Genomic DNA, 9170 nt, shown 5'->3' on the forward strand with positions numbered 1-9170 from the left:
AGAGTGGCCCCAGGTTCTTTCCTGTAAATGAGCAAGAGGCAAACTCCCAGGAGCTCTGTGGTGCCAACGAAGAGCAGCCAGGATTAAGCAAGGAATTCTGCACAGTTCAAGAAGTTCTGCCTTGAAGAAAAGTCTGAGCAAGAGAAAAGTCACACTTCCAAAAAGAAAATGTTAGGACATCTAAATCCACAGCTTGTAATCTCTCCTTGCATTGATCTCAGCTTGAATACAATGGGACCTGGCAATCTTCCCACTTGGGTCTTGTGCCTTGACAAACCAGAGTGCAAAAACTAATGCTTCAACTAATGTGGAGCACACCCAAGGCTACTTTGTAAAGGTCTGTGCAATGACCTGCTTCCTGGAGCCCATACAATACTGGTTGGGAAGTTCCCAGAGTCTGCAAATGATAATTTTTTGCCTCTTTGCCTGAGAGACGGTGCTCTCAGAGTGTCCTCTTGGTTTTCTCTTCCTATGGCCAAAATCTCTTTACTCTGCACCCTGTTCTTTTCTTTAAGGGGTTGGGGGCTAGACTCTTCTATTTAATAATTCACTCCTCAAATATTTATTGAGCACCTATTTATGTGTTAGGTACTTTTCTAGGAGCTGAGGATACAGCACACCCAAGACAAAGTTGCTCCCTTCATGGGGATTATATTCTAATGAGGGAAAAGATGAAAGACAAGTAAGTAAATGCATCATTTAATATCAGGCAGTGATAAGCAGCATGCAGAATAAAGAAAGCAAGCTAAAGAGACACAGAGTTATTTCGGATAGGGTGATCAGAGAAAGTCCAAGGAGATGGAATTTCAGCAGAAACCTAATGATGTGAGCAAGCCATGTGGGCACCTAGGAGAAATATAGTCCAGGAATAGCATGGTAGTAGGAATAGAAAGTACAAAGGCTAGAAGGTGGAACCAGGCTAGGCATGCAGGAGGAACAGCAAGGAGACAAGTATGGCTAGAATACAAGAAGCAAAAGGGAAATAACAGAAGATGGTATCAGCATCAGAGAGGAAGGCAAGTGCCTAATCACCTAAGACTCAGGTAAGGATTTTGCATTTCATTCCAGGGGAAAGAGAAGTCATTTGAGCATGGTTAAGATATGATCTTTATTGCTAAACTTTGTGACTCTCAATAGCCCCACTCAATCCAGCGGCCCCACAGTGAGACTGAGAACCAAAGTTCTTGGAGAATACACAGCCAGTGAGGAAAAGAAAAAGACATAATGCCACAGGAGTTCCAATGGATCAAAGCTCAGATGTGACAGCAAGACCATGAGGATTCTTCAATATAATCTCCTGCCCTCTGCCCTTCTCTTTAAAACGGCCCAGTTGCTACTCTTGGGATATGGAGAAATTCTGGGTCCATCATATCTGTACCCTGACCAGCCACAGGTCCCTCTCTGGCATTCACATATGCCTGTGCCCAGCTTCCCACTTCCATTGCCCGCTATTCCCACATGCACCCAAATTTCCTATCACAGTGAATTATGCATCCTCCTTGACTGTTATGCCTCTATACCTGGAATGTGCCCATTATTCTGTCACAGGTGACATTCTCTGCCTTGTATGCCTGAGGAAACACCCACTCGTCCTTTAAGAGTCAGCTTAAATAGTATCTCTTCTGTGAAGGACACACTGTGTTTCTGTTTATATGAATCACACTGTACTGGAGTATAGACAGAGACCACGGATAAGAATAAATTATTACACTTGCAGGGAAGGATACCAATTTCAAAAGATGCTGTTCCTGCTTGTTGGGGTGGAGGAGGTACCACACCCCTGGGGTAGAAGAGGTAGGCCATTCTAAAGAAAGATGTGCTGCTAGTGTCCTTCATCAGAGAGGAGGTCGCTTCTGGGGTAGGAAGAGGCAAACAGGGGTGGGGTGGGGGAGATTTCTTAGGGACTGAGGAAATTGGGTTAGACACCCACCCTTGGAAGCTCTGAACTTGTTCCACTAGATGGGGCTGAGCTGACCCTGGCCGCTGGGGTTAGGCAGGGAGCTGGCCCAATGTGCTTCCGGGTTTGTGTGCCAGTTCTGTCCTGCTGGAGTGAGTTGGTGAAAAGAACAAAGTTTCTACTCCCCGAGGTGAGGACTGTGAGGAGGGCTGCTCCTCTATCAATGAGGAAAATAGAGAAAGCAGAATTGGATGGCTATCTGTTCCAGCTCCCACTCCCCCAACCCCCCCCCCCCCACCCGGCCAATGCCAACAGAAGCAATAAAGCACAGAAAGGGGCCTGTTTTTTGGGTATGTAACTTCCAATCCAACATCCACAGATATTTTTTTGTATGTAGGGAAACTAAGTTCCAGATTTATTAGAAAGACTTGAGAGTATCTAGTACTATCTAACCCTTTTGCTACAATAAATACCTTGTAGATTCTTGGGCATCTATGGGGGAGGAAAACTGGGAAAGGCTGGAATTCCTACTCTGAGGGACAAACAGAGGTTTAGGATTGTTGAACTTTAGGCCACTGATGTGGATAACATCAACAGACCCAATACCTGCAAGACTGGACTCGCAGATTATGTCATTTTTGGCTTCTCTGCTTCATTCTTCAAGAACAGAGAAGGCATGTTACCCATCTCTTTTCTCCTACAACAATCAAGATGCCTGGCACTTAGTGGATTGTCAATAGATGTGCACTGAACAAACACATGAGTGGGTAAAAAAGGAAGGGGAAAGGAGATAAAGGAGGGGAGGGGAAAGAGGGAGAAAGCCAGGCAAAACTGGCCATATGGGAAACCATCTGTTCAGACCAAAGACTTGTATACCTTCCAACACTTTGAGTCCATAAAGGCAAGTGCTTCACCTGTAAAACCATATACCACTTTTGGTCTTGCCAGAAGAGGTCTTTCCATATCATTTATAGAAGAAATGCTTACCAACCTGTTCTACTACTACTGAAGCAGCTCCACAATTTACTCGTAGATAATCATTGACTAAAGAATATGTGTTTCCTTATACGTTAAAAAAAAAAGAAGAAGAAGATAGTAGGAAGGGAAAAATGAAGGGCGGGAAATTGGAGGGGGAGAAGAACCATGAGAGACTATGGACTCTGAGAAACAAACTGAGGGTTCTAGAGGGGAGGGGGGTCGGGGGGATGGGTTAGTCTGGTGATGGGTATTAAAGAGGGCACGTATTGAATGGAGGACTGGGTGTTATACGCAAACAATGAATCATGGAACACTACATCAAAAACTAATGATGTAATGTATGGTGATTAACATAACATAATAAAATAAAATTTAAAAAAAAAAGATGTGTTTCCACCAAATGAGATGTTAAATAAAGTAGCTGCCCTGCATTATGGACAGTCTTAACTCAGAAGAAGACAGCAATCATAGCCTAACAAATAGTAATCCACTTAAATTGAGGTTAAAACCCAAGTAGCTCCTCGTATAAGACCAAAGTCGCTGATATTCCAGAAGGGCAACCAAATTCTGAACTTCCCATTGACTTTGTTTAGCAGCCAAAAAGATCATAATTATTATTTTAATAACTGGGAAGAACAGTGGGTTTTTGTTTAAAAGGCATGAGTTTGAGTCCTGACTCTGCCTTCATTTAACTGTGTGACATTGGCCAAATCATTCAGCCACTCTGAGATTTGGTATCCTCATCAGTAAAGGGAAGATAACAATAGTTAACTATCGCTGCTGTGAAGACTAAACAAAATGGTGCATGTGAAATAACTGTGAAGTACTGAACACAATATGAATATAAGTAATTTTGGATACAGTTCTGTTATTAGAATAACAATGGGATAAACCAATAAATTTACAACCTATTTACTTTATTGTTATAATTAAAGAATACAGTCAAGGGACAACATTTGAGTTTTGGCAGGAATGTGTATTCTAATCAACATGTATGAAAATTCTTGAGATGTTTTCTTTAATATCATTAATCAGAGTTACAGCAAGTGAAAGAGCCCCTGGGAGAAACATAAAGCCTCTAAGAGTGAAGAGTATTTTTATAATTTATTGCCTTTCATATTTTGCTTTCCAAATCTCTCTCAAAATATTAGTTCCTCATGGCCATTCATACTTTGTAAAATTTTATCTGGCCAGAAGAATAAGGTCTTTCCAGGCATAGCAAGTTCAGAAAGTATAAATACAAAGGTGGATAGAATTGATGACATAAAAATCCTAAATGTCAACAGAGCAAGAAACCGAACAAATAAAGCACAGTTGAAAGACAGAATACAAAGTGGGGTAAAATGTAGCAAACAGAAAAGAGAAAGTGTCAAATTCCTGCATTTATAAGTTTTTAGTACAAAGATTATAAACAATACAATGGCAAAAATGGTCTAATGGCATAGAAAGATAATTAATAAGAGAAGAAACAGAGATGACCAATAAGAAGAATGCCTGATCTCCCTAGAAATTTTTTTTTAAGTTTTTATTTATTTATTTGAGAAGGAGAGAGAACGAGTTGTGGGGAGGGTCAGAGGGATAGGGAGAAGCAGACTCCCCACTGAGCAGGGATCCTGACACAGGGCTCAGGGCTGGATCCTGAGATCATGACCTGAGCCAAAGGCAGACACTTAATCCACTGAGCCTCCCAGCCACCCCTGATCTCCCGGGAATTAAAGGAGTGTAAAGTAAAACAACAAGAAGCTATTTTTCACTTATCAGATGGGCAAAGGTTTAAAAGAATGCTAATACCCTTTGTTGGCGAGGGTGTAGGAAGTGGGCACTCTCATTAACTGTTGGTGGGATTAATTTTGGTACAACCTTACTGAAAGGCAATTTGGCAAGACCCATAAAAATCTAAAATATGTAAACCCTTTGACCCAACTCTTTCACATCTAGATATTTATTCTAAAGAAATCATGAGACAAATGCACAAGATGTCTGTATAAAGTTATCTCTCATGGAGTTATTACAGAAAACTGGAAGCAACTTAAATATCCAGGGGATTATTTCGAATAAATGATGAAACATACATACAGTGGAATACTACAAACAATGATGTCAACCTAGTTACTGATGTGAAAAAGTTATCTGTAATTAAGAGACAAAACAGTAAAAACTATGAATCTGGTTATTATCATTGGGTGAGATAGGGTTGATATTCATTTTATAATTCCCTCAATTGTTCCATTCATGTTTTTATTATACTCTGCATGTAATAACAACTTGTTATATTAAAAGAGATAAAAGCTATTTCCAAAATGATTCTTTTTCAAAGCAATATAGCTATTTTCACAATAACTGTTTTACATCACAATATTTTAAGTATGACTTCCTTTTTTCTTGGAGGTCCCAACTGAGACATATTTGAGATCATTCCAACATAATATTCTCTCTAGGAGAGCATGATTTGTTTTCATCCTCACAGTGTGATATGCTGACATAAAAGCTAAAATAAGAGTCAGCCTCTTTCTCCCCATCCCCCACCAGGAATTGTTGCTCCTTTCCTAATTTTCTATTGCTAGGACAAAACTCAGTTCCTCTTCATTGGATGGTCATGAAGATGAAAAGAGAAATCACATTACAACACTTAGCACAGTACCTGACAAGTAGTTAACACTCATGGATGCTGGTCATTAATATCACCATTTGTCTTAATTATCTGTTGTTGTGTAATTAATCCAGTTTCTGTAGATCAGGAATCTGGGGAAGGCTTGGCTGAGTCTCCTGGCTCTAGATCTTGCAGAAGCCTACAGTCGAGGTGTCAGCTGGAACTGTAGTTATCTTACTGATAAATGGGGGGAAGGATCCACTTCCAAGCTCGGTCAAGGTACTGAATTGGCAAGATTTAGCTCTTCATGGGCTGCTGGACTGAAGTCCTGTTTCTCAGTAAGATGGCCCTCAGTTCTTTGCCACATGAGCTTCTCAATAAGCCAGCTAAGAACAGGGCAGCTTGCTTCATCAGAAACAGCAAGTAAAAGGGCAAGAGAGAGTGCCAACATGAGGGAAAGTGCAAGCAAAATGGAATTCACAGACTCTGATAACCTACTATTGGATGTGATAGCCCATCACTTTTCCCATTTTCTATTCCTTAGGAGTAAGTCACTAGTCCCAGCCTACAAACAAGGGGAAGGAATCACACAAGGGAGTGAATACAAGGAGGTAGGGATCATTGGGAGCCATTTTAGAAATAGCCTAACATTATTTTCCAAGCTTTTCCAAGAACATACTAACATCTGAGAAGTATATTGTATAACTTCAGTAGACTTATACAAACCCAGACAAATTTCAAAGTGTTTAATTAGAGTTAATGGATCATTCTGCCTGAACTTACCTATTTTAACATGGTGCTAGGGTTCACAGACAGATCCTAACATAAGGGAAAGAGCTGGTGCTACAAAAGTCTTCTCCAGTATTTATATTACAAAAACAAAAGGGCTTTTTTCCTGTTTGTTTTTCAAATGTAACCCAACTCTCTGCCCTCTAATATACTCCTTAACTAACTTTTAAAGGGATTAGACACCACCTCAACTCTTACGGTCACTTTCTTCTTAGAGCAAAGAAAGGTGGCCCCACACTCAAGTCCATCTAACTCACAGCCCACCTCTTGCTGCCTTCTGGTTCCTAATGGACCTGGGGCTGCTGTTTATCGTCCCAATTCACCCCAGGTTATGAATACCCCATTTTCTTCACTCCTCATAGCACCAGGGAGACTTTGTCACTTGATTTCAGACAGCAATTCAGTTTTTCTTCGGTCTTTCAATTCTCTTTCCAGATCATACCTAATACTACAAAAACAAAAACAAATGTCTATCAAGAGAAGAATGGATAAATAAATTATAATATTATAATGGGACTACCTTCCATGTGTGGAAGAGCATACAGCAGCGAAAAGAAACTCATTGGACTACAACAACATGGATATATATATTTTTTAATTATGTTGAGTAAAAGACACTAAAAAGTACAACTTTAGAATTTTACATGACTTTCAAGAATAGGCAAAACTAGTCCATGGAGATAGAAGTAAGAATAAATGTTACTTTGCGGGGGGAGGTGGGAAACTATTGAGTGGACAGGGGCATGAGGTAACTTTCTGGAGTGATGGAAATGTTTTAGATCCTGATCTAAGTGATAGCCATATTAGTATATAAATACGTAAAAAAAAGTCTTTGACCTGTACACTTAAGATGTCTGCATTTTGTAATGTGGAAATTACACCTCAATAAACACTGAACAGAATTAAAATACTGAAAATGCTTTTTTATAATTAGGCAGAACCTCCTACTCCACTTCCACAGAACACCCAGATAAACTTCAATATTCTACCATGTCCTGTTTGGAGACGTACATCCTCCCATCTTTCCCTGTTGGGAATTACTAAGCAATTCATTTATTCAACTGCTATTTATGCAGCATTCACTATGTCCTCTATAGAGCAGAACTGGATTTGAGGAGCCACAGCTGCAGAAAGAATTAACTACTTTATCCCTAGAGTACACTTGCCCCAGTGACTGGCCCAGAGCACGCAGCCTGGGCTTGCGAGTGGAACCGGATGAGAGCCAACTCCTAATCATACACACAAACTTCTGGTTCAACTAGAAATTCAGGGGCGGGTGCCTTACATACAGACAGGTGAGTGAGTGCAGAGATGGGAGTGCCTTGCCTCCAATTTAATCCCTTGTCCTTTTTCTCATGAGCGTGCTTGACAAAACATGTGATGAGGGATTAAGAGAGGGGGCTAATCTTGACAAACAGAAGGTTGCCAAACCACCTTCAAAGGAGTTGAGATAATTCAACAGGAATCATTTCTTCCCCAAAGAGTACCAAGGAACTGATGGCATCTAGGGTAGTTGTCTAGTTGAGGGTGGAGTCAGAGCCAGCATTGTAGATAAAGGAAGGGAGGTTAGTAAGACAGGTTTTCCAAGCACATAGGAATATGAGGTGGGGAGGTGGCTTGGTGCGTCTCCAGAGTCTGTGCCAGCTGAGGGTATTTGGTACCAAAGTTTTCAGGGAAATTCTCCTAAATATCTTCCAAGTTCCTATTCTTTGAAACAGAATTAAACCAGGCTCCATCCATTGTTAAAGACACAATCAGCATCTCATTGGTGTTCACCAAAGATTGTACTCTTTTTTTCTAAATGAGCCAACAACCAAGGTTTGTTTTAGGAATTACAAGCTTTAATGTAGAGAAACAATGTTATGTATAAAACGTGGGTGAATCCCATTCCATTGTTCTTTGTTCTCAGTCTCATTATCCTCAACTTCTAAGGATGCTGATACCTTCTCTTACCTTCAACATTTATAACCTTACATCAGAAATACCAATGACTTTTAAAATATTATGTATTTGTGGCATTTTTATAATGACAAACTTTGCTATTTAAGACTTTTAGGAGCAAGCACTCATACACACAATTGTTTAAATCAGCTTATAATATAAACTGTTAGAAGTATGCACATAGACAGAATACCCTAAAGTTAGTAAAAATATAAGATTAAATAAAGACATGTCAATTTTAAATGAATATTGATTCTTTTAAAATAATACCTAGGAAGATACTTATTCCAACAAAAACTCCTCTTTGAAATTCTTCCTAGAGCTAGTTTGTCAGTGGCACATAATACAGTGACAGATAATAATTGCTTCTCGGCCTTTTGGCTAAGATCAAGTGTAATACAGTGACAGATAAGATGAAACTCATTATTTTATAATTACAACTTTCTTTAATTAAGAAAGATGTTGGCCCAGCTTATAATCAAAATCAAAACCACCATTAAAGAGGATGATACACTATAACTGAGGCAATTTTAAAATATCCATGGTTCAAAAGTGTAATTTAAAAAAAAAAAGGTGTTGGGGCACCTGGGTGGCTCAGTCGATTGAGCAGCTGCCTTCGGCTGAGGTCATGATCCTGGGGTCCTGGGATTGGGAGCCCCACATCGGGCTCCCTGCTCGGCGGAGAGCCTGCTTCTCCCTTTCCCTCTGCCTGCCTCTCTGCCTACTTGTGTGCTCTCTCTCTTTCTCTGACAAATAAATAAATAAAATCTTTAAAAAAATTAAAAAACAAATGTGGGGGCACCTGAGTGGTTCAGTTGGTTAAGCGTCAGACTCTTGATTTAGGCTCAGGTCATGATCTCAGAGTTGTGAGACTGAGCCCCAAAATGGGCTCCATGCTCAGTAGGGAGCCTGCTTGGGATTCTCTCTCCCCCTCTTCCCCTCCCTCCTCTCTCTAAAATAAATAAATAAATAAAT

At 40.1% G+C, this 9170-nt stretch overlaps 1 pseudogene; it reads left to right on the plus strand.

Moving 5' to 3' along the window:
- The first annotated feature begins 8556 nt into the window (after positions 1-8556).
- On the plus strand, positions 8557-8640 carry LOC113930112 (annotated as a pseudogene).
- Positions 8641-9170: the final 530 nt, after the last annotated feature.

This window comes from Zalophus californianus, chromosome 5 (assembly GCF_009762305.2).
Source record: "Zalophus californianus isolate mZalCal1 chromosome 5, mZalCal1.pri.v2, whole genome shotgun sequence".
NCBI lineage: Eukaryota > Metazoa > Chordata > Mammalia > Carnivora > Otariidae > Zalophus > Zalophus californianus.